The sequence below is a fragment of the Anser cygnoides genome, chromosome 6 (assembly GCF_040182565.1).
Source record: "Anser cygnoides isolate HZ-2024a breed goose chromosome 6, Taihu_goose_T2T_genome, whole genome shotgun sequence".
In the NCBI taxonomy this organism is placed as follows: Eukaryota; Metazoa; Chordata; class Aves; order Anseriformes; family Anatidae; genus Anser; species Anser cygnoides.
The window spans coordinates 413,265-439,443 of NC_089878.1; the positions used below are offsets into that span (position 1 = coordinate 413,265).

At 51.2% G+C, this 26,179-nt stretch overlaps 1 long non-coding RNA gene across 1 annotated transcript; it reads right to left on the reverse strand.

The window, feature by feature from the left end:
* Nucleotides 1-709: 709 nt before the first annotated feature.
* LOC136791134 (uncharacterized) lies at nt 710-18,000 on the reverse strand. The gene is made up of 3 exons (XR_010832488.1): nt 14,406-18,000; nt 7,759-10,220; nt 710-3,577 (listed from the first exon to the last, which is right to left on the reverse strand). It is a non-coding gene; the product is annotated as an uncharacterized lncRNA (long non-coding RNA).
* Between the last annotated feature and the right edge of the window lie 8,179 nt (nt 18,001-26,179).

Sequence of the window (26,179 nt, forward strand, 5' to 3'; positions counted from 1 at the left end):
CCCAAAGGTGTACAACCAGCTCCCAACTGCCCCCCTCAAAGGGAGGCCCCAAAGCCTGCCAGAGGACCCTAGAGCGTACAAGCAGCTCCCAACCCCCCCGGCACAGGCCCCAACCCCCCCCCAGACACAGGCCCCAAAGGTGTACAAGCAACTCCCCATCCTCCCCAGAGGCACGCCCCAAAGGTGTACAAACAGCCCCAACCCCCCAAGACCCAGACCCCTACAGCGTAGAAGCAGCTCCCAACCCCATGCCCCCAAGGCACATGCCCCAACCCCTCCCCCAAGGCAGGCCCTAACAGTGTACAAGCAGCTCCCACCCCCCCCCAGACGCAGGCCCCAAAGGTGTACAAGCAGGCCCCTACAGTATACAAGCAGCTCACAACCACCCCCCCAAAGGCAGGCCCCAACCCCCTCCAGATGCAAGCCCGAAAGGTTAAAACCAGCTCCAACCCCCCCCCCCCCCCGCCCCGCGCAGACGCAGGCCCCAAAGGTGTACAAGCAGTTCCCAACCCCTCCAAGGCAGGCCCCAAAAGTGTACAGGCAGGCCCCTACAGTGTAGAAACGCTCCAACCCCCCCCCTTCCACCTCGAGGGAGGCCCTCCCCCCCCAGTATACACGAAGCTCCCAACCCCCTCTCAGAGGAATGCCTAAAAAAGTATACAAGCAGCTCCTAACACCCCCCCACCCCCCCCCCCCCAAAAAGAGGCAGTCCCCAAAGGTGTACAAGCAGGCCCTCAAATCCCTTAGGTGTACAAGCAGGCCCTTCAAATCCCTTAGCCCCTGCGCCAGCTTTATTGGCGAGCAGCGAGGCTGGGGGGGGAGGGGGGCAAGACAGCCTTAAATAAAATACAAATATAAAAAGTGTTATAAATGGCTGTTATAAATCCAAATAGGATTACAATCAAAGTTTACAATTTATTAAACGAATAGAGGCAAGCAAGCAGCGCTGGGTGCGCCGGGAGTCTCTGCTCCCCCAGGACGCACGCCTGTTACGTAAGGCGGCTGGTTTTGATGCTCCCAGGCTAATACATATTCATTACTACTTCGAGAAGAGGCAGGGTTATTAGAATTGGTTTCCGGAATCCGAAACCCCTCCCAGGGGCGCCTGCGTACCAGTCTCTGGTGGTCTCTCGGGGCTTGCTCGGGCTGAATGCTGGTTGTCTTCCTCTCAGGCTTTTGTCCTTCAATTGTCCTTCAGCTCCCCCTTCCTCCTCGTTTGGGAGCCTCTGCGCCGGATTTCAGAAACTCTAGCAACATCCCCTGCAGTAGTCAGCACTTTTCCCTAAAAACCCCTTTGTTCTCTTATCACCTAGACCCGGGCCTCGATGGTAACCCTTCAAATCCCTTAGTGACACGAATTGCTGGACCATTCCTTACAAAAGGAAGGATAAAATATGTAGAGGAGCAATGGCACACGCGAAAGCCCAGCGCCGCAGGCAGAGGCAGCGAAGGTTGACGGCAGAACAGTGCTCGGTTTGAACACGGAGAGGGAAAGCGAGGGGAAGGTGGCCGAAGCCGGCCGCAGTCTCTGAGCTCTCCTCCTCCTGATTGTTTTCTCTCAAAGCCATTTCTGTCTGTGTGCGGGCACCCGGAGCCGGCAGAAGTCCCCGTGAAGTCCTTCGGCAGGACGGAGGGCTGCGTGGGCTCCAGTGAGAGAGGGAGTTAGGAGAATCTTATCAAGTAGAGATAGAGCGCTGACGGCGTTAAACTAGGATGCTACTTAGCGTCTTTGCTAACTATGGTGCATTGTGCCAATTAACTAAAGCAAGAAGCCTTGGGCCCCTTACCAAGGTCAGTCTCCTAATAAGAGAGTGAGCCTGTCTTAAGAAACTGGGAGAAACTGGTCCTGCAGATGGACAAGAGCCAAGGAGCAACTGAGTCTGTGCAAAGACAAGAGGTCAACTAGCGGTGACGAGGAAGAGTCATCAATCTTCATGCCCACGACCTCCCGTGCTGCCCAGCGCTGAATAAACATACCTACTTTACAATCTCACTGATTGTGGAGTCCCTTTTCCGCAAGTCACTAGCAGCGGTTTCTTCCGCAGAGGTTTTCCCAGAGCCGCTTCAAAGCTTCCCTCGCGGAGCTGGGGCGTCGCAGGGGGTCGTCAAAGCACGCACACACACACACACACACACACACACACACACACAGGCGTTGTTGTCCAAACAGAAAGTATTTACAACAAATTCGACAAGCGGTTTTCCTCTGCCAGCAGCAAATGCCTGAGGGCCCCTACAGCTTCACAAATCATAGCACAAAGAGCCTAAAGTTCCTCTAAAATTTAGGGAAATGATTCAAAATAGATCTGCTAGGGGAAAACGATCACTGGCGGCAGGGTACACAATACACGCGAGTCTCAGCTCTCCTCCGCAGGGTCAGTGCCCACGCCCAAGTGCGACGCTGATGGCACCCGAACATTTGCTGTAGCAGGCAGCAGAGCCAGCAGCTCAGGGGAGCAATTTTAAAAACCAGGAGGCACTTAAACCAACCCTTAATTGACCCAGTTACTGCAGGAGAGTCCCGACTACTCGCCCTGGAGTCCTACTGTCACCAGCAAAAAGCACCAACCAAAGCTTGGGGGAACTTTGGTACAGCACAAGAGAAGGGAGTGGGGGTAGCGTAGCCGTATCGCAGAGCTGCTGCTTTTCACACCATTTTATCATCCCTGATAATTGAAAGTAAGGCCGGGTGGGCTGACCCCACCACCACCACTCCTGGCAGCATGTTTGGTCCACAACGCTAGAATAATTATTTTGCTCCCTCCCGCCCTTACAGCTTCATCATCTGAAAAGATTACAGTCAAAACAATGGCATACACAAATAAAAGTCAAGAGTTGACATAGTAACTCCGGGATTTGGGTATCAACTGTCCGAGAAATCAGAACACCCAGGCTTCACAATGTGCCCAACATCGAGCTGTGCCAAGGGGGGGCGGAAGGAAGAAGCTTTCCGTTTAAGCCTTCAGAGCATCGCTCCATCACTACGTCAATTCACAGCCACCACAGCGTGCCGATGGACATCTTTCTGTGCCAAAAGAAACAAGTGTTTTGTCCTCTTGATATCAAAGGTAGCCACCTCTACTTACGGAACCATGCACAAGACCTTAACTCTGACCAGCAGGGAAACTTAGGACAACTGAGTGCAAATCCTGCCAATTTCTACCAGTTCCAACTGTGCTTTAAGTCTCATTGCAAAGCCTCAGTTAGAAAAAGGATCACCTCAGGATATCCAACAAGAAGAAGAGTTGGTTTTTTTTTTGGTTTGTTTTTTTTTTTTTTTTTTTTTTTTTTTAATATACCATAGGACTATGCAGTTCAATCATCAATCATCTTGGAAAGCTCAAGGAGGAGGTCATCCTCATCCTTCCCTGGGTCCAAGTCGAGCTCGGCTTCCAGTATGCCGTCTGAGAGTTCCCAAAGTAGCATCTCTAAATCCTCATCTACAGATACGGGCGCGTTGCCTGTGGAACTCAGCCGGCGTGTCCTTGCTTCTTCTAGCTGGGAAGAAGCTGAAGTCGAGCTTGAGAACTCCATTGGCTCCACGGATTCTGCCTGGCTTCCAAGATGTGCTTCAGGTCTTGGCAGAGCAAGGAAGAGAACAATCAGTATATGCCATTTCTTAACGGGAAATCCCTTTTCTGCAAACCGGCTCTTAAAACCGTAGCCAACCCCTCCTGCACTTCAATCTTACCCAGGGATTGTTATTCAATTAACCCAGGGCTACATTTAGAGCCCAATATATTAGCAGGTACATTTTTCAGTTTGGGGGTTTCTCTGTGAAGCCAGAGCACCCGGAGTCTAGCAAAGATGGGAAACCAACATGGCCTCCCGGAAGCCCAGTGTCCGAGAACTACATCTCCCGGCATGCTCTGGGAAAACAATATGGACTCCCGGAAACCCGGTGGCCAAGAACTACATTTCCCAGCACTCCCCAGAAAATTGAGCCTCGCACCTTGCCGTAGGACGCCATTTTTTGCTCTGTTACATTACCGGTTTCGTGTTTATGGAGGGTTTTCCCGCCGTTTTGGGGGGTTTCCCCTCAATTTCGGGTTTTCAGCTCTCCATTTCAGAGTTCTTCCCCGCAATTTTGGGGTTCCTTCCCCTAATTTGGTGCTTCGCCCCCCCCCCCACTTTTGGGGTTCCCCCTCCATTTTGGGGATTCCCCCCAATTCCAAGCCCCCCACAATTTTGGAGGCCCCCACCATCCTTTCTTGGCCTGCCACCCTAATATTAAGGTTCTTTCCCCCAATGTTGGGGTTCTCACCACATGTTTGAGGTTCCTTCCCTTAATTTGGGGCTTAGCTCCCCGGGATCTGGGGCTTTAACCCCAAATTTGGGGGTCGCCCCCAAGTTTGGGGATTCCTCCCCAGGTCTGGGGGGGGTCCACATTCAATTCTGGAATTTCACACTTCCATTTAAGTCTTCTTCCCCCCAATTTGGGGGTTTGCCCACCCAATTTTGGGGGTTCCTCCCCTAATTTGGGGGGACACAACCGATTTTAGAGTCCCCCACCCTCCTTTTTTGGGTTTCCCCCTAATATTAAAAGTTCTTCCGCCCAATTTTGGGGGACCCCACAATTTTGACGTTCCTTCCCCTAACTTGGGGCTTCAACCCTTCAATTTCGGGGGGGGCTCCCACCCTCTTATTTTGGCCTTCCGCCCTAATATTAGGCCTAACCCCTAAGAACCTTGACCCCTAACGCTATGGCAACCACGGATCTAACCCTAACCCCTACCCCAACAAACCCTAGAAACCCTAACCCTAAAAACCCTTACAGCCCTAACCCGATAAAATTTACCACACTAAACCCCTGAAGACTGTTCTGGGGGGTCCACATTCAATTCTGGAATTTCACACTTCCATTTAAGTGTTCTGCCCCCCCAATCTGGGGGTTCGCCCACCCAATTTTGGGGGTTCCTCCCCTAATTGGGGGGGACACAACCAATTTTGGGGGGGACACAACCAATTTGGGGGGGGACACAACCAATTTGGGGGGGTCCCCCCAATTTTAGAGTCCCCCACCCTCCTTTTTTGGGTTTCCCCCAATATTAAGAGCTCTTCCGCCCAATTTTGGGGGACCCCACAATTTTGACGTTTCTTCCCCTAAATTGGGGCTTCGACCCTTCAATTTTGGGGGGGGCTCCCCCCTTAGTTTGGCCTTCCACCCTAATATTGGGCCTTACCCCTAAGAACCCTGACCCCTAACACTACGGCTCCCACGGATCTAACCCTAACCCCTACCCCAAAAAACCCTAGAAACCCTAACCCTAAAAACCCTTACAGTCCTAACCCGATAAAATTTACCACACTAGACCTACGCCTAAAAGCCCTAACCCTAAAAATTAAGACCCTCTAAACCCTAACCCAAAACGTAAAGATTCTCAAAGCCCTAACGCTGGAGACCCTAACCTTAAAAAAAAAAAAATAAGACCTTAAAACCCTAACCCTAAATACCTGACCATAACTAAAACCCTAAGACCCTAACCCTAAAAACCCTATCAACACTAAAACCACAAAATACTTTAAAACCTTAACACACTAACCCCCAAACCCTAACCCTTATAACTCCAACCCTAACAACCTTAAAATCCTAACCCTAAACCCTGGAAACCCTAACCCTGAAACCCAACCCTAGTGCCTTAGCCCTGAAACCTTAAAACCCTAACACCTTATTAGAAACACTCTGTAACCAATACCATAGGCTCAGGCAAGTATCTCAGTGAGGTAGCATTTTTATTCACGATTGCAATGGCAGGCGTCCCACAAGCCACCTACTAGTTCCATAACACAGTTTATATAATTTTTTTTTTCCTCTCGGTGACCAGGACCCTCCCCAGTTTCCCCATTGACTGGGTAATCCAGGTTCACAATCTATCCAGTGCTTCACAGAAAATACACAGCTGCTGGCCTGTTACTAGTCAATTTTATTTTTTTCTTGACTGTTTTCCTCTTTGAGGTGGTAATGTTTCTTACACCGTGATTTCCACCCAATTGCTCTAAGGATTCTGGTTGTCTGCATTTTACAAGGTTGTCTGTTAAGCTTTCTTATCACTGCAAGCATATATCAATACCACCTTCCTTCCCTCTAAACGATGTAACTCTGTGCAAAAACATTTTTATTCCCACAACCTTGATCCCCTTACCCTAAAATCCTTATTCTCTTTAACCCTAACAACTCTAACCACAACCCTAACCCTTCATATCAACCCCCCGACGCTAATGACACTGACTAATGATCCAAACCCCAAACCCCAGGCAACCAACAAAGAAACAGACACAAAGCTGAAAACTACAAAAAAGGCAAAACCCTGGATACAGACCCCAAATCACAAACACGCTACCAAAATGCTACAGAAAAGCCCCAGACGCAGGCCCCAAGCACTACAGCTAGGCCCCAGAAGCTCTAGACACATCCCAAAGCCAAAATGCAATCCCCAAACACTACAGAAAAGCCCCCAAACACCAGACACAGGCTGCAGAAGTCTACAAGCAGGCCCCAGCCACACCCGGATGCAGACCCCAACTGTCCACAAGCAGCTCCCAACCCACCCCCCCCATGAACTGGACCCCCCCCCACCACCACCCAGATGCATGCCCCAGGCCCCAGGCCTCAGCCCCAGCCCCCACACCCCAGACTCAGGCCCCAAAGGTGTACAACCAGCTCCCAACTGCCCCCCTCAAAGGGAGGCCCCAAAGCCTGCCAGAGGACCCTAGAGCGTACAAGCAGCTCCCAACCCCCCCGGCACAGGCCCCAACCCCCCCCCAGACACAGGCCCCAAAGGTGTACAAGCAACTCCCCATCCTCCCCAGAGGCACGCCCCAAAGGTGTACAAACAGCCCCAACCCCCCAAGACCCAGACCCCTACAGCGTAGAAGCAGCTCCCAACCCCATGCCCCCAAGGCACATGCCCCAACCCCTCCCCCAAGGCAGGCCCTAACAGTGTACAAGCAGCTCCCACCCCCCCCCAGACGCAGGCCCCAAAGGTGTACAAGCAGGCCCCTACAGTATACAAGCAGCTCACAACCACCCCCCCAAAGGCAGGCCCCAACCCCCTCCAGATGCAAGCCCGAAAGGTTAAAACCAGCTCCAACCCCCCAACCCCCCCCGCCCCGCGCAGACGCAGGCCCCAAAGGTGTACAAGCAGTTCCCAACCCCTCCAAGGCAGGCCCCAAAAGTGTACAGGCAGGCCCCTACAGTGTAGAAACGCTCCAACCCCCCCCGCTTCCACCTCGAGGGAGGCCCTCCCCCCCCAGTATACACGAAGCTCCCAACCCCCTCTCAGAGGAATGCCTAAAAAAGTATACAAGCAGCTCCTAACACCCCCCCACCCCACCCCCCCCCAAAAAGAGACAGTCCCCAAAGGTGTACAAGCAGGCCCTCAAATCCCTTAGGTGTACAAGCAGGCCCTTCAAATCCCTTAGCCCCTGCGCCAGCTTTATTGGCGAGCAGCGAGGCTGGGGGGGGAGGGGGGCACGACAGCCTTAAATAAAATACAAATATAAAAAGTGTTATAAATGGCTGTTATAAATCCAAATAGGATTACAATCAAAGTTTACAATTTATTAAACGAATAGAGGCAAGCAAGCAGCGCTGGGTGCGCCGGGAGTCTCTGCTCCCCCAGGACGCACGCCTGTTACGTAAGGCGGCTGGTTTTGATGCTCCCAGGCTAATACATATTCATTACTACTTCGAGAAGAGGCAGGGTTATTAGAATTGGTTTCCGGAATCCGAAACCCCTCCCAGGGGCGCCTGCGTACCAGTCTCTGGTGGTCTCTCGGGGCTTGCTCGGGCTCAATGCTGGTTGTCTTCCTCTCAGGCTTTTGTCCTTCAATTGTCCTTCAGCTCCCCCTTCCTCCTCGTTTGGGAGCCTCTGCGCCGGATTTCAGAAACTCTAGCAACATCCCCTGCAGTAGTCAGCACTTTTCCCTAAAAACCCCTTTGTTCTCTTATCACCTAGACCCGGGCCTCGATGGTAACCCTTCAAATCCCTTAGTGACACGAATTGCTGGACCATTCCTTACAAAAGGAAGGATAAAATATGTAGAGGAGCAATGGCACACGCGAAAGCCCAGCGCCGCGGGCAGAGGCAGCGAAGGTTGACGGCAGAACAGTGCTCGGTTTGAACACGGAGAGGGAAAGCGAGGGGAAGGTGGCCGAAACCGGCCGCAGTCTCTGAGCTCTCCTCCTCCTGATTGTTTTCTATCAAAGCCATTTCTGTCTGTGTGCGGGCACCCGGAGCCGGCAGAAGTCCCCGTGAAGTCCTTCGACAGGACGGAGGGCTGCGTGGGCTCCAGTGAGAGAGGGAGTTAGGAGAATCTTATCAAGTAGAGATAGAGCGCTGACAGCGTTAAACTAGGATGCTACTTAGCGTCTTTGCTAACTATGGTGCATTGTGCCAATTAACTAAAGCAAGAAGCCTTGGGCCCCTTACCAAGGTCAGTCTCCTAATAAGAGAGTGAGCCTGTCTTAAGAAACTGGGAGAAACTGGTCCTGCAGATGGACAAGAGCCAAGGAGCAACTGAGTCTGTGCAAAGACAAGAGGTCAACTAGCGGTGACGAGGAAGAGTCATCAATCTTCATGCCCACGACCTCCCGTGCTGCCCAGCGCTGAATAAACATACCTACTTTACAATCTCACTGATTGTGGAGTCCCTTTTCCGCAAGTCACTAGCAGCGGTTTCTTCCGCAGAGGTTTTCCCAGAGCCGCTTCAAAGCTTCCCTCGCGGAGCTGGGGCGTCGCAGGGGGTCGTCAAAGCACGCACGCGTGCACACACACACACACACACACACACACTCACACAGGCGTTGTTGTCCAAACAGAAAGTATTTACAACAAATTCGACAAGCGGTTTTCCTCTGCCAGCAGCAAATGCCTGAGGGCCCCTACAGCTTCACAAATCATAGCACAAAGAGCCTAAAGTTCCTCTAAAATTTAGGGAAATGATTCAAAATAGATCTGCTAGGGGAAAACGATCACTGGCGGCAGGGTACACAATACACGCGAGTCTCAGCTCTCCTCCGCAGGGTCAGTGCCCACGCCCAAGTGCGACGCTGATGGCACCCGAACATTTGCTGTAGCAGGCAGCAGAGCCAGCAGCTCAGGGGAGCAATTTTAAAAACCAGGAGGCACTTAAACCAACCCTTAATTGACCCAGTTACTGCAGGAGAGTCCCGACTACTCGCCCTGGAGTCCTACTGTCACCAGCAAAAAGCACCAACCAAAGCTTGGGGGAACTTTGGTACAGCACAAGAGAAGGGAGTGGGGGTAGCGTAGCCGTATCGCAGAGCTGCTGCTTTTCACACCATTTTATCATCCCTGATAATTGAAAGTAAGGCCGGGTGGGCTGACCCCACCACCACCACTCCTGGCAGCATGTTTGGTCCACAACGCTAGAATAATTATTTTGCTCCCTCCCGCCCTTACAGCTTCATCATCTGAAAAGATTACAGTCAAAACAATGGCATACACAAATAAAAGTCAAGAGTTGACATAGTAACTCCGGGATTTGGGTATCAACTGTCCGAGAAATCAGAACACCCAGGCTTCACAATGTGCCCAACATCGAGCTGTGCCAAGGGGGGGCGGAAGGAAGAAGCTTTCCGTTTAAGCCTTCAGAGCATCGCTCCATCACTACGTCAATTCACAGCCACCACAGCGTGCCGATGGACATCTTTCTGTGCCAAAAGAAACAAGTGTTTTGTCCTCTTGATATCAAAGGTAGCCACCTCTACTTACGGAACCATGCACAAGACCTTAACTCTGACCAGCAGGGAAACTTAGGACAACTGAGTGCAAATCCTGCCAATTTCTACCAGTTCCAACTGTGCTTTAAGTCTCATTGCAAAGCCTCAGTTAGAAAAAGGATCACCTCAGGGTATCCAACAAGAAGAAGGGTTGTTTTCTTTTTTTTTTTTTTTTTTTTTTTTTTTTTTTAATATACCATAGGACTATGCAGTTCAATCATCAATCATCTTGGAAAGCTCAAGGAGGAGGTCATCCTCATCCTTCCCTGGGTCCAAGTCGAGCTCGGCTTCCAGTATGCCGTCTGAGAGTTCCCAAAGTAGCATCTCTAAATCCTCGTCTACAGATACGGGCGCGTTGCCTGTGGAACTCAGCCGGCGTGTCCTTGCTTCTTCTAGCTGGGAAGAAGCTGAAGTCGAGCTTGAGAACTCCATTGGCTCCACGGATTCTGCCTGGCTTCCAAGATGTGCTTCAGGTCTTGGCAGAGCAAGGAAGAGAACAATCAGTATATGCCATTTCTTAACGGGAAATCCCTTTTCTGCAAACCGGCTCTTAAAACCGTAGCCAACCCCTCCTGCACTTCAGTCTTACCCAGGGATTGTTATTCAATTAACCCAGGGCTACATTTAGAGCCCAATATATTAGCAGGTACATTTTTCAGTTTGGGGGTTTCTCTGTGAAGCCAGAGCACCCGGAGTCTAGCAAAGATGGGAAACCAACATGGCCTCCCGGAAGCCCAGTGTCCGAGAACTACATCTCCCGGCATGCTCTGGGAAAACAATATGGACTCCCGGAAACCCGGTGGCCAAGAACTACATTTCCCAGCACTCCCCAGAAAATTGAGCCTCGCACCTTGCCGTAGGACGCCATTTTTTGCTCTGTTACATTACCGGTTTCGTGTTTATAGAGGGTTTTCCCGCCGTTTTGGGGGGTTTCCCCTCAATTTCGGGTTTTCAGCTCTCCATTTCAGAGTTCTTCCCCGCAATTTTGGGGTTCCTTCCCCTAATTTGGTGCTTCGCCCCCCCCCCCCACTTTTGGGGTTCCCCCTCCATTTTGGGGATTCCCCCCAATTCCAAGCCCCCCACAATTTTGGAGGCCCCCACCATCCTTTCTTGGCCTGCCACCCTAATATTAAGGTTCTTTCCCCCAATGTTGGGGTTCTCACCACATGTTTGAGGTTCCTTCCCTTAATTTGGGGCTTAGCTCCCCGGGATCTGGGGCTTTAACCCCAAATTTGGGGGTCGCCCCCAAGTTTGGGGATTCCTCCCCAGGTCTGGGGGGGGTCCACATCCAATTCTGGAATTTCACACTTCCATTTAAGTGTTCTTCCCCCCCAATATGGGGGTTCGCCCACCCAATTTTGGGGGTTCCTCCCCTAATTTGGGGGGGACACAACCGATTTTAGAGTCCCCCACCCTCCTTTTTTAGGTTCCCCCCTAATATTAAAAGTTCTTCCGCCCAATTTTGGGGGACCCCACAATTTTGACGTTCCTTCCCCTAACTTGGGGCTTCAACCCTTCAATTTCGGGGTGGGCTCCCACCCTCTTATTTTGGCCTTCCGCCCTAATATTAGGCATAACCCCTAAGAACCTTGACCCCTAACGCTATGGCAACCACGGATCTAACCCTAACCCCTACCCCAACAAACCCTAGAAACCCTAACCCTAAAAACCCTTACAGCCCTAACCCGATAAAATTTACCACACTAAACCCCTGAAGACTGTTCTGGGGGGTCCACAATCAATTCTGGAGTTTCACACTTCCGTTTAAGTGTTCTGCCCCCCCAATCTGGGGGTTCGCCCACCCAATTTTGGGGGTTCCTCCCCTAATTGGGGGGGACACAACCAATTTTGGGGGGGACACAACCAATTTGGGGGGGGACACAACCAATTTGGGGGGGTCCCCCCAATTTTAGAGTCCCCCACCCTCCTTTTTTGGGTTTCCCCCAATATTAAGAGCTCTTCCGCCCAATTTTGGGGGACCCCACAATTTTGACGTTTCTTCCCCTAAATTGGGGCTTCGACCCTTCAATTTTGGGGGGGGCTCCCCCCTTAGTTTGGCCTTCCACCCTAATATTGGGCCTTACCCCTAAGAACCCTGACCCCTAACACTACGGCTCCCACGGATCTAACCCTAACCCCTACCCCAAAAAACCCTAGAAACCCTAACCCTAAAAACCCTTACAGTCCTAACCCGATAAAATTTACCACACTAGACCTACGCCTAAAAGCCCTAACCCTAAAAATTAAGACCCTCTAAACCCTAACCCAAAACGTAAAGATTCTCAAAGCCCTAACGCTGGAGACCCTAACCTTAAAAAAAAAAAAATAAGACCTTAAAACCCTAACCCTAAATACCTGACCATAACTAAAACCCTAAGACCCTAACCCTAAAAACCCTATCAACACTAAAACCACAAAATACTTTAAAACCTTAACACACTAACCCCCAAACCCTAACCCTTATAACTCCAACCCTAACAACCTTAAAATCCTAACCCTAAACCCTGGAAACCCTAACCCTGAAACCCAACCCTAGTGCCTTAGCCCTGAAACCTTAAAACCCTAACACCTTATTAGAAACACTCTGTAACCAATACCATAGGCTCAGGCAAGTATCTCAGTGAGGTAGCATTTTTATTCACGATTGCAATGGCAGGCGTCCCACAAGCCACCTACTAGTTCCATAACACAGTTTATATAATTTTTTTTTTCCTCTCGGTGACCGGGACCCTCCCCAGTTTCCCCATTGACTGGGTAATCCATGTTCACAATCTATCCAGTGCTTCACAGAAAATACACAGCTGCTGGCCTGTTACTAGTCAATTTTATTTTTTTCTTGACTGTTTTCCTCTTTGAGGTGGTAATGTTTCTTACACCGTGATTTCCACCCAATTGCTCTAAGGATTCTGGTTGTCTGCATTTTACAAGGTTGTCTGTTAAGCTTTCTTATCACTGCAAGCATATATCAACACCACCTTCCTTCCCTCTAAACGATGTAACTCTGTGCAAAAACATTTTTATTCCCACAACCTTGATCCCCTTACCCTAAAATCCTTATTCTCTTTAACCCTAACAACTCTAACCACAACCCTAACCCTTCATATCAACCCCCCGACGCTAATGACACTGACTAATGATCCAAACCCCAAACCCCAGGCAACCAACAAAGAAACAGACACAAAGCTGAAAACTACAAAAAAGGCAAAACCCTGGATACAGACCCCAAATCACAAACACGCTACCAAAATGCTACAGAAAAGCCCCAGACGCAGGCCCCAAGCACTACAGCTAGGCCCCAGAAGCTCTAGACACATCCCAAAGCCAAAATGCAATCCCCAAACACTACAGAAAAGCCCCCAAACACCAGACACAGGCTGCAGAAGTCTACAAGCAGGCCCCAGCCACACCCGGATGCAGACCCCAACTGTCCACAAGCAGCTCCCAACCCACCCCCCCCATGAACTGGACCCCCCCCCCCCCACCACCCAGATGCATGCCCCAGGCCCCAGGCCTCAGCCCCAGCCCCCACACCCCAGACTCAGGCCCCAAAGGTGTACAACCAGCTCCCAACTGCCCCCCTCAAAGGGAGGCCCCAAAGCCTGCCAGAGGACCCTAGAGCGTACAAGCAGCTCCCAACCCCCCCGGCACAGGCCCCAACCCCCCCCCAGACACAGGCCCCAAAGGTGTACAAGCAACTCCCCATCCTCCCCAGAGGCACGCCCCAAAGGTGTACAAACAGCCCCAACCCCCCAAGACCCAGACCCCTACAGCGTAGAAACAGCTCCCAACCCCATGCCCCCAAGGCACATGCCCCAACCCCTCCCCCAAGGCAGGCCCTAACAGTGTACAAGCAGCTCCCACCCCCCCCCAGACGCAGGCCCCAAAGGTGTACAAGCAGGCCCCTACAGTATACAAGCAGCTCACAACCACCCCCCCAAAGGCAGGCCCCAACCCCCTCCAGATGCAAGCCCGAAAGGTTAAAACCAGCTCCAACCCCCCAACCCCCCCCGCCCCGCGCAGACGCAGGCCCCAAAGGTGTACAAGCAGTTCCCAACCCCTCCAAGGCAGGCCCCAAAAGTGTACAGGCAGGCCCCTACAGTGTAGAAACGCTCCAACCCCCCCCGCTTCCACCTCGAGGGAGGCCCTCCCCCCCCAGTATACACGAAGCTCCCAACCCCCTCTCAGAGGAATGCCTAAAAAAGTATACAAGCAGCTCCTAACACCCCCCCACCCCACCCCCCCCCAAAAAGAGGCAGTCCCCAAAGGTGTACAAGCAGGCCCTCAAATCCCTTAGGTGTACAAGCAGGCCCTTCAAATCCCTTAGCCCCTGCGCCAGCTTTATTGGCGAGCAGCGAGGCTGGGGGGGGAGGGGGGCAAGACAGCCTTAAATAAAATACAAATATAAAAAGTGTTATAAATGGCTGTTATAAATCCAAATAGGATTACAATCAAAGTTTACAATTTATTAAACGAATAGAGGCAAGCAAGCAGCGCTGGGTGCGCCGGGAGTCTCTGCTCCCCCAGGACGCACGCCTGTTACGTAAGGCGGCTGGTTTTGATGCTCCCAGGCTAATACATATTCATTACTACTTCGAGAAGAGGCAGGGTTATTAGAATTGGTTTCCGGAATCCGAAACCCCTCCCAGGGGCGCCTGCGTACCAGTCTCTGGTGGTCTCTCGGGGCTTGCTCGGGCTGAATGCTGGTTGTCTTCCTCTCAGGCTTTTGTCCTTCAATTGTCCTTCAGCTCCCCCTTCCTCCTCGTTTGGGAGCCTCTGCGCCGGATTTCAGAAACTCTAGCAACATCCCCTGCAGTAGTCAGCACTTTTCCCTAAAAACCCCTTTGTTCTCTTATCACCTAGACCCGGGCCTCGATGGTAACCCTTCAAATCCCTTAGTGACACGAATTGCTGGACCATTCCTTACAAAAGGAAGGATAAAATATGTAGAGGAGCAATGGCACACGCGAAAGCCCAGCGCCGCGGGCAGAGGCAGCGAAGGTTGACGGCAGAACAGTGCTCGGTTTGAACACGGAGAGGGAAAGCGAGGGGAAGGTGGCCGAAGCCGGCCGCAGTCTCTGAGCTCTCCTCCTCCTGATTGTTTTCTCTCAAAGCCATTTCTGTCTGTGTGCGGGCACCCGGAGCCGGCAGAAGTCCCCGTGAAGTCCTTCGGCAGGACGGAGGGCTGCGTGGGCTCCAGTGAGAGAGGGAGTTAGGAGAATCTTATCAAGTAGAGATAGAGCGCTGACAGCGTTAAACTAGGATGCTACTTAGCGTCTTTGCTAACTATGGTGCATTGTGCCAATTAACTAAAGCAAGAAGCCTTGGGCCCCTTACCAAGGTCAGTCTCCTAATAAGAGAGTGAGCCTGTCTTAAGAAACTGGGAGAAACTGGTCCTGCAGATGGACAAGAGCCAAGGAGCAACTGAGTCTGTGCAAAGACAAGAGGTCAACTAGCGGTGACGAGGAAGAGTCATCAATCTTCATGCCCACGACCTCCCGTGCTGCCCAGCGCTGAATAAACATACCTACTTTACAATCTCACTGATTGTGGAGTCCCTTTTCCGCAAGTCACTAGCAGCGGTTTCTTCCGCAGAGGTTTTCCCAGAGCCGCTTCAAAGCTTCCCTCGCGGAGCTGGGGCGTCGCAGGGGGTCGTCAAAGCACGCACACACACACACACACACACACACACACACAGGCGTTGTTGTCCAAACAGAAAGTATTTACAACAAATTCGACAAGCGGTTTTCCTCTGCCAGCAGCAAATGCCTGAGGGCCCCTACAGCTTCACAAATCATAGCACAAAGAGCCTAAAGTTCCTCTAAAATTTAGGGAAATGATTCAAAATAGATCTGCTAGGGGAAAACGATCACTGGCGGCAGGGTACACAATACACGCGAGTCTCAGCTCTCCTCCGCAGGGTCAGTGCCCACGCCCAAGTGCGACGCTGATGGCACCCGAACATTTGCTGTAGCAGGCAGCAGAGCCAGCAGCTCAGGGGAGCAATTTTAAAAACCAGGAGGCACTTAAACCAACCCTTAATTGACCCAGTTACTGCAGGAGAGTCCCGACTACTCGCCCTGGAGTCCTACTGTCACCAGCAAAAAGCACCAACCAAAGCTTGGGGGAACTTTGGTACAGCACAAGAGAAGGGAGTGGGGGTAGCGTAGCCGTATCGCAGAGCTGCTGCTTTTCACACCATTTTATCATCCCTGATAATTGAAAGTAAGGCCGGGTGGGCTGACCCCACCACCACCACTCCTGGCAGCATGTTTGGTCCACAACGCTAGAATAATTATTTTGCTCCCTCCCGCCCTTACAGCTTCATCATCTGAAAAGATTACAGTCAAAACAATGGCATACACAAATAAAAGTCAAGAGTTGACATAGTAACTCCGGGATTTGGGTATCAACTGTCCGAGAAATCAGAACACCCAGGCTTCACAATGTGCCCAACATCGAGCTGTGCCAAGGGGGGGCGGAAGGAAGAAGCTTTCCGTTTAAGCCTTCAGAGCATCGCTCCATCACTACGTCAATTCACAGCCACCACAGTGTGCCGATGGACATCTTTCTGTGCCAAAAGAAACAAGTGTTTTGTCCTCTTGATATCAAAGGTAGCCACCTATACTTACGGAACCATGCACAAGACCTTAACTCTGACCAGCAGGGAAACTTAGGACAACTGAGTGCAGATCCTGCCAATTTCTACCAGTTCCAACTGTGCTTTAAGTCTCATTGCAAAGCCTCAGTTAGAAAAAGGATCACCTCAGGGTATCCAACAAGAAGAAGGGTTGTTTTCTTTTTTTTTTTTTTTTTTTTTTTTTTTTTTAATATACCATAGGACTATGCAGTTCAATCATCAATCATCTTGGAAAGCTCAAGGAGGAGGTCATCCTCATCCTTCCCTGGGTCCAAGTCGAGCTCGGCTTCCAGTATGCCGTCTGAGAGTTCCCAAAGTAGCATCTCTAAATCCTCGTCTACAGATAGGGGCGCGTTGCCTGTGGAACTCAGCTGGCGTGTCCTTGCTTCTTCTAGCTGGGAAGAAGCTGAAGTCGAGCTTGAGAACTCCATTGGCTCCACGGATTCTGCCTGGCTTCCAAGATGTGCTTCAGGTCTTGGCAGAGCAAGGAAGAGAACAATCAGTATATGCCACTTCTTAACGGGAAATCCCTTTTCTGCAAACCGGCTCTTAAAACCGTAGCCAACCCCTCCTGCACTTCAATCTTACCCAGGGATTGTTATTCAATTAACCCAGGGCTACATTTAGAGCCCAATATATTAGCAGGTACATTTTTCAGTTTGGGGGTTTCTCTGTGAAGCCAGAGCACCCGGAGTCTAGCAAAGATGGGAAACCAACATGGCCTCCCGGAAGCCCAGTGTCCGAGAACTACATCTCCCGGCATGCTCTGGGAAAACAATATGGACTCCCGGAAACCCGGTGGCCAAGAACTACATTTCCCAGCACTCCCCAGAAAATTGAGCCTCGCACCTTGCCGTAGGACGCCATTTTTTGCTCTGTTACATTACCGGTTTCGTGTTTATGGAGGGTTTTCCCGCCGTTTTGGGGGGTTTCCCCTCAATTTCGGGTTTTCAGCTCTCCATTTCAGAGTTCTTCCCCGCAATTTTGGGGTTCCTTCCCCTAATTTGGTGCTTCGCCCCCCCCCCCCACTTTTGGGGTTCCCCCTCCATTTTGGGGATTCCCCCCAATTCCAAGCCCCCCACAATTTTGGAGGCCCCCACCATCCTTTCTTGGCCTGCCACCCTAATATTAAGGTTCTTTCCCCCAATGTTGGGGTTCTCACCACATGTTTGAGGTTCCTTCCCTTAATTTGGGGCTTAGCTCCCCGGGATCTGGGGCTTTAACCCCAAATTTGGGGGTCGCCCCCAAGTTTGGGGATTCCTCCCCAGGTCTGGGGGGGGTCCACATTCAATTCTGGAATTTCACACTTCCATTTAAGTCTTCTTCCCCCCAATTTGGGGGTTCACCCACCCAATTTTGGGGGTTCCTCCCCTAATTTGGGGGGGACACAACCGATTTTGGGGGGGACACAACCAATTTTGGGGGGGACACAACCAATTTTAGAGTCCCCCACCCTCCTTTTTTGGGTTTCCCCCAATATTAAGAGCTCTTCCGCTCAATTTTGGGGGACCCCACAATTTTGACGTTCCTTCCCCTAACTTGGGGCTTCAACCCTTCGATTTTGGGGGGGGCTCCCCCCCTCTTATTTTGGCCTTCCGCCCTAATATTAGGCCTAACCCCTAAGAACCTTGACCCCTAAGCCTATGGCAACCACGGATCTAACCCTAACCCCTACCCCAACAAACCCTAGAAACCCTAACCCTAAAAACCCTTACAGCCCTAACCCAATAAAATTTACCACACTAAACCCCTGAAGACTGTTCTGGGGGGTCCACATCCAATTCTGGAATTTCACACTTCCATTTAAGTCTTCTTCCCCCCAATTTGGGGGTTCACCCACCCAATTTTGGGGGTTCCTCCCCTAATTTGGGGGGGACACAACCGATTTTAGAGTCCCCCACCCTCCTTTTTTGGGTTCCCCCCTAATATTAAAAGTTCTTCCGCCCAATTTTGGGGGACCCCACAATTTTGACGTTCCTTCCCCTAACGTGGGGCTTCAACCCTTCAATTTCGGGGGGGGCTCCCACCCTCTTATTTTGGCCTTCCGCCCTAATATTAGGCCTAACCCCTAAGAACCTTGACCCCTAACGCTATGGCAACCACGGATCTAACCCTAACCCCTACCCCAACAAACCCTAGAAACCCTAACCCTAAAAACCCTTACAGCCCTAACCCGATAAAATTTACCACACTAAACCCCTGAAGACTGTTCTGGGGGGTCCACATTCAATTCTGGAATTTCACACTTCCATTTAAGTGTTCTGCCCCCCCAATCTGGGGGTTCGCCCACCCAATTTTGGAGGTTCCTCCCCTAATTGGGGGGGACACAACCAATTTTGGGGGGGACACAACCAATTTTGGGGGGGACACAACCAATTTGGGGGGGACACAACCAATTTTAGAGTCCCCCACCCTCCTTTTTTGGGTTTCCCCCAATATTAAGAGCTCTTCCGCCCAATTTTGGGGGACCCCACAATTTTGACGTTTCTTCCCCTAAATTGGGGCTTCGACCCTTCAATTTTGGGGGGGGCTCCCCCCTTAGTTTGGCCTTCCACCCTAATATTGGGCCTTACCCCTAAGAACCCTGACCCCTAACACTACGGCTCCCACGGATCTAACCCTAACCCCTACCCCAAAAAACCCTAGAAACCCTAACCCTAAAAACCCTTACAGTCCTAACCCGATAAAATTTACCACACTAGACCTACGCCTAAAAGCCCTAACCCTAAAAATTAAGACCCTCTAAACCCTAACCCAAAACGTAAAGATTCTCAAAGCCCTAACGCTGGAGACCCTAACCTTAAAAAAAAAAAAATAAGACCTTAAAACCCTAACCCTAAATACCTGACCATAACTAAAACCCTAAGACCCTAACCCTAAAAACCCTATCAACACTAAAACCACAAAATACTTTAAAACCTTAACACACTAACCCCCAAACCCTAACCCTTATAACTCCAACCCTAACAACCTTAAAATCCTAACCCTAAACCCTGGAAACCCTAACCCTGAAACCCAACCCTAGTGCCTTAGCCCTGAAACCTTAAAACCCTAACACCTTATTAGAAACACTCTGTAACCAATACCATAGGCTCAGGCAAGTATCTCAGTGAGGTAGCATTTTTATTCACGATTGCAATGGCAGGCGTCCCACAAGCCACCTACTAGTTCCATAACACAGTTTATATAATTTTTTTTTTCCTCTCGGTGACCAGGACCCTCCCCAGTTTCCCCATTGACTGGGTAATCCATGTTCACAATCTATCCAGTGCTTCACAGAAAATACACAGCTGCTGGCCTGTTACTAGTCAATTTTATTTTTTTCTTGACTGTTTTCCTCTTTGAGGTGGTAATGTTTCTTACACCGTGATTTCCACCCAATTGCTCTAAGGATTCTGGTTGTCTGCATTTTACAAGGTTGTCTGTTAAGCTTTCTTATCACTGCAAGCATATATCAACACCACCTTCCTTCCCTCTAAACGATGTAACTCTGTGCAAAAACATTTTTATTCCCACAACCTTGATCCCCTTACCCTAAAATCCTTATTCTCTTTAACCCTAACAACTCTAACCACAACCCTAACCCTTCATATCAACCCCCCGACGCTAATGACACTGACTAATGATCCAAACCCCAAACCCCAGGCAACCAACAAAGAAACAGACACAAAGCTGAAAACTACAAAAAAGGCAAAACCCTGGATACAGACCCCAAATCACAAACACGCTACCAAAATGCTACAGAAAAGCCCCAGACGCAGGCCCCAAGCACTACAGCTAGGCCCCAGAAGCTCTAGACACATCCCAAAGCCAAAATGCAATCCCCAAACACTACAGAAAAGCCCCCAAACACCAGACACAGGCTGCAGAAGTCTACAAGCAGGCCCCAGCCACACCCGGATGCAGACCCCAACTGTCCACAAGCAGCTCCCAACCCACCCCCCCCATGAACTGGACCCCCCCCCCCCACCACCCAGATGCATGCCCCAGGCCCCAGGCCTCAGCCCCAGCCCCCACACCCCAGACTCAGGCCCCAAAGGTGTACAACCAGCTCCCAACTGCCCCCCTCAAAGGGAGGCCCCAAAGCCTGCCAGAGGACCCTAGAGCGTACAAGCAGCTCCCAACCCCCCCGGCACAGGCCCCAACCCCCCCCCAGACACAGGCCCCAAAGGTGTACAAGCAACTCCCCATCCTCCCCAGAGGCACGCCCCAAAGGTGTACAAACAGCCCCAACCCCCCAAGACCCAGACCCCTACAGCGTAGAAGCAGCTCCCAACCCCATGCCCCCAAGGCACATGCCCCAACCCCTCCCCCAAGGCAGGCCCTAACAGTGTACAAGCAGCTCCCACCCCCCCCCAGACGCAGGCCCCAAAGGTGTACAAGCAGGCCCCTACAGTATACAAGCAGCTCACAACCACCCCCCCAAAGGCAGGCCCCAACCCCCTCCAGATGCAAGCCCGAAAGGTTAAAACCAGCTCCAACCCCCCAACCCCCCCCGCCCCGCGCAGACGCAGGCCCCAAAGGTGTACAAGCAGTTCCCAACCCCTCCAAGGCAGGCCCCAAAAGTGTACAGGCAGGTCCCTACAGTGTAGAAACGCTCCAACCCCCCCCGCTTCCACCTCGAGGGAGGCCCTCCCCCCCCAGTATACACGAAGCTCCCAACCCCCTCTCAGAGGAATGCCTAAAAAAGTATACAAGCAGCTCCTAACACCCCCCCACCCCCCCCCCCCCCCCAAAAAGAGGCAGTCCCCAAAGGTGTACAAGCAGGCCCTCAAATCCCTTAGGTGTACAAGCAGGCCCTTCAAATCCCTTAGCCCCTGCGCCAGCTTTATTGGCGAGCAGCGAGGCTGGGGGGGGAGGGGGGCAAGACAGCCTTAAATAAAATACAAATATAAAAAGTGTTATAAATGGCTGTTATAAATCCAAATAGGATTACAATCAAAGTTTACAATTTATTAAACGAATAGAGGCAAGCAAGCAGCGCTGGGTGCGCCGGGAGTCTCTGCTCCCCCAGGACGCACGCCTGTTACGTAAGGCGGCTGGTTTTGATGCTCCCAGGCTAATACATATTCATTACTACTTCGAGAAGAGGCAGGGTTATTAGAATTGGTTTCCGGAATCCGAAACCCCTCCCAGGGGCGCCTGCGTACCAGTCTCTGGTGGTCTCTCGGGGCTTGCTCGGGCTGAATGCTGGTTGTCTTCCTCTCAGGCTTTTGTCCTTCAATTGTCCTTCAGCTCCCCCTTCCTCCTCGTTTGGGAGCCTCTGCGCCGGATTTCAGAAACTCTAGCAACATCCCCTGCAGTAGTCAGCACTTTTCCCTAAAAACCCCTTTGTTCTCTTATCACCTAGACCCGGGCCTCGATGGTAACCCTTCAAATCCCTTAGTGACACGAATTGCTGGACCATTCCTTACAAAAGGAAGGATAAAATATGTAGAGGAGCAATGGCACACGCGAAAGCCCAGCGCCGCGGGCAGAGGCAGCGAAGGTTGACGGCAGAACAGTGCTCGGTTTGAACACGGAGAGGGAAAGCGAGGGGAAGGTGGCCGAAGCCGGCCGCAGTCTCTGAGCTCTCCTCCTCCTGATTGTTTTCTCTCAAAGCCATTTCTGTCTGTGTGCGGGCACCCGGAGCCGGCAGAAGTCCCCGTGAAGTCCTTCGGCAGGACGGAGGGCTGCGTGGGCTCCAGTGAGAGAGGGAGTTAGGAGAATCTTATCAAGTAGAGATAGAGCGCTGACAGCGTTAAACTAGGATGCTACTTAGCGTCTTTGCTAACTATGGTGCATTGTGCCAATTAACTAAAGCAAGAAGCCTTGGGCCCCTTACCAAGGTCAGTCTCCTAATAAGAGAGTGAGCCTGTCTTAAGAAACTGGGAGAAACTGGTCCTGCAGATGGACAAGAGCCAAGGAGCAACTGAGTCTGTGCAAAGACAAGAGGTCAACTAGAGGTGACGAGGAAGAGTCATCAATCTTCATGCCCACGACCTCCCGTGCTGCCCAGCGCTGAATAAACATACCTACTTTACAATCTCACTGATTGTGGAGTCCCTTTTCCGCAAGTCACTAGCAGCGGTTTCTTCCGCAGAGGTTTTCCCAGAGCCGCTTCAAAGCTTCCCTCGCGGAGCTGGGGCGTCGCAGGGGGTCGTCAAAGCACGCACACACACACACACACACACACACACACACAGGCGTTGTTGTCCAAACAGAAAGTATTTACAACAAATTCGACAAGCGGTTTTCCTCTGCCAGCAGCAAATGCCTGAGGGCCCCTACAGCTTCACAAATCATAGCACAAAGAGCCTAAAGTTCCTCTAAAATTTAGGGAAATGATTCAAAATAGATCTGCTAGGGGAAAACGATCACTGGCGGCAGGGTACACAATACACGCGAGTCTCAGCTCTCCTCCGCAGGGTCAGTGCCCACGCCCAAGTGCGACGCTGATGGCACCCGAACATTTGCTGTAGCAGGCAGCAGAGCCAGCAGCTCAGGGGAGCAATTTTAAAAACCAGGAGGCACTTAAACCAACCCTTAATTGACCCAGTTACTGCAGGAGAGTCCCGACTACTCGCCCTGGAGTCCTACTGTCACCAGCAAAAAGCACCAACCAAAGCTTGGGGGAACTTTGGTACAGCACAAGAGAAGGGAGTGGGGGTAGCGTAGCCGTATCGCAGAGCTGCTGCTTTTCACACCATTTTATCATCCCTGATAATTGAAAGTAAGGCCGGGTGGGCTGACCCCACCACCACCACTCCTGGCAGCATGTTTGGTCCACAACGCTAGAATAATTATTTTGCTCCCTCCCGCCCTTACAGCTTCATCATCTGAAAAGATTACAGTCAAAACAATGGCATACACAAATAAAAGTCAAGAGTTGACATAGTAACTCCGGGATTTGGGTATCAACTGTCCGAGAAATCAGAACACCCAGGCTTCACAATGTGCCCAACATCGAGCTGTGCCAAGGGGGGGCGGAAGGAAGAAGCTTTCCGTTTAAGCCTTCAGAGCATCGCTCCATCACTACGTCAATTCACAGCCACCACAGTGTGCCGATGGACATCTTTCTGTGCCAAAAGAAACAAGTGTTTTGTCCTCTTGATATCAAAGGTAGCCACCTATACTTACGGAACCATGCACAAGACCTTAACTCTGACCAGCAGGGAAACTTAGGACAACTGAGTGCAGATCCTGCCAATTTCTACCAGTTCCAACTGTGCTTTAAGTCTCATTGCAAAGCCTCAGTTAGAAAAAGGATCACCTCAGGGTATCCAACAAGAAGAAGGGTTGTTTTCTTTTTTTTTTTTTTTTTTTTTTTTTTTTTAATATACCATAGGACTATGCAGTTCAATCATCAATCATCTTGGAAAGCTCAAGGAGGAGGTCATCCTCATCCTTCCCTGGGTCCAAGTCGAGCTCGGCTTCCAGTATGCCGTCTGAGAGTTCCCAAAGTAGCATCTCTAAATCCTCGTCTACAGATACGGGCGCGTTGCCTGTGGAACTCAGCTGGCGTGTCCTTGCTTCTTCTAGCTGGGAAGAAGCTGAAGTCGAGCTTGAGAACTCCATTGGCTCCACGGATTCTGCCTGGCTTCCAAGATGTGCTTCAGGTCTTGGCAGAGCAAGGAAGAGAACAATCAGTATATGCCACTTCTTAACGGGAAATCCCTTTTCTGCAAACCGGCTCTTAAAACCGTAGCCAACCCCTCCTGCACTTCAATCTTACCCAGGGATTGTTATTCAATTAACCCAGGGCTACATTTAGAGCCCAATATATTAGCAGGTACATTTTTCAGTTTGGGGGTTTCTCTGTGAAGCCAGAGCACCCGGAGTCTAGCAAAGATGGGAAACCAACATGGCCTCCCGGAAGCCCAGTGTCCGAGAACTACATCTCCCGGCATGCTCTGGGAAAACAATATGGACTCCCGGAAACCCGGTGGCCAAGATCTACATTTCCCAGCACTCCCCAGAAAATTGAGCCTCGCACCTTGCCGTAGGACGCCATTTTTTGCTCTGTTACATTACCGGTTTCGTGTTTATGGAGGGTTTTCCCGCCGTTTTGGGGGGTTTCCCCTCAATTTCGGGTTTTCAGCTCTCCATTTCAGAGTTCTTCCCCGCAATTTTGGGGTTCCTTCCCCTAATTTGGTGCTTCGCCCCCCCCCCCCACTTTTGGGGTTCCCCCTCCATTTTGGGGATTCCCCCCAATTCCAAGCCCCCCACAATTTTGGAGGCCCCCACCATCCTTTCTTGGCCTGCCACCCTAATATTAAGGTTCTTTCCCCCAATGTTGGGGTTCTCACCACATGTTTGAGGTTCCTTCCCTTAATTTGGGGCTTAGCTCCCCGGGATCTGGGGCTTTAACCCCAAATTTGGGGGTCGCCCCCAAGTTTGGGGATTCCTCCCCAGGTCTGGGGGGGGTCCACATTCAATTCTGGAATTTCACACTTCCATTTAAGTCTTCTTCCCCCCAATTTGGGGGTTCACCCACCCAATTTTGGGGGTTCCTCCCCTAATTTGGGGGGGACACAACCGATTTTGGGGGGGACACAACCAATTTTGGGGGGGACACAACCAATTTTAGAGTCCCCCACCCTCCTTTTTTGGGTTTCCCCCAATATTAAGAGCTCTTCCGCTCAATTTTGGGGGACCCCACAATTTTGACGTTCCTTCCCCTAACTTGGGGCTTCAACCCTTCAATTTTGGGTGGGCTCCTCCCCTCTTATTTTGGCCTTCCGCCCTAATATTAGGCCTAACCCCTAAGAACCTTGACCCCTAAGCCTATGGCAACCACGGATCTAACCCTAACCCCTACCCCAACAAACCCTAGAAACCCTAACCCTAAAAACCCTTACAGCCCTAACCCAATAAAATTTACCACTCTAAACCCCTGAAGACTGTTCTGGGGGGTCCACATCCAATTCTGGAATTTCACACTTCCATTTAAGTCTTCTTCCCCCCAATTTGGGGGTTCGCCCACCCAATTTTGGGGGTTCCTCCCCTAATTTGGGGGGGACACAACCGATTTTAGAGTCCCCCACCCTCCTTTTTTGGGTTCCCCCCTAATATTAAAAGTTCTTCCGCCCAATTTTGGGGGACCCCACAATTTTGACGTTCCTTCCCCTAACGTGGGGCTTCAACCCTTCAATTTCGGGGGGGGCTCCCACCCTCTTATTTTGGCCTTCCGCCCTAATATTAGGCCTAACCCCTAAGAACCTTGACCCCTAAGCCTATGGCAACCACGGATCTAACCCTAACCCCTACCCCAACAAACCCTAGAAACCCTAACCCTAAAAACCCTTACAGCCCTAACCCGATAAAATTTACCACACTAAACCCCTGAAGACTGTTCTGGGGGGTCCACATTCAATTCTGGAATTTCACACTTCCATTTAAGTGTTCTGCCCCCCCAATCTGGGGGTTCGCCCACCCAATTTTGGGGGTTCCTCCCCTAATTGGGGGGGACACAACCAATTTTGGGGGGGACACAACCAATTTGGGGGGGGACACAACCAATTTGGGGGGTCCCCCCAATTTTAGAGTCCCCCACCCTCCTTTTTTGGGTTTCCCCCAATATTAAGAGCTCTTCCGCCCAATTTTGGGGGACCCCACAATTTTGACGTTTCTTCCCCTAAATTGGGGCTTCGACCCTTCAATTTTGGGGGGGGCTCCCCCCTTAGTTTGGCCTTCCACCCTAATATTGGGCCTTACCCCTAAGAACCCTGACCCCTAACACTACGGCTCCCACGGATCTAACCCTAACCCCTACCCCAAAAAACCCTAGAAACCCTAACCCTAAAAACCCTTACAGT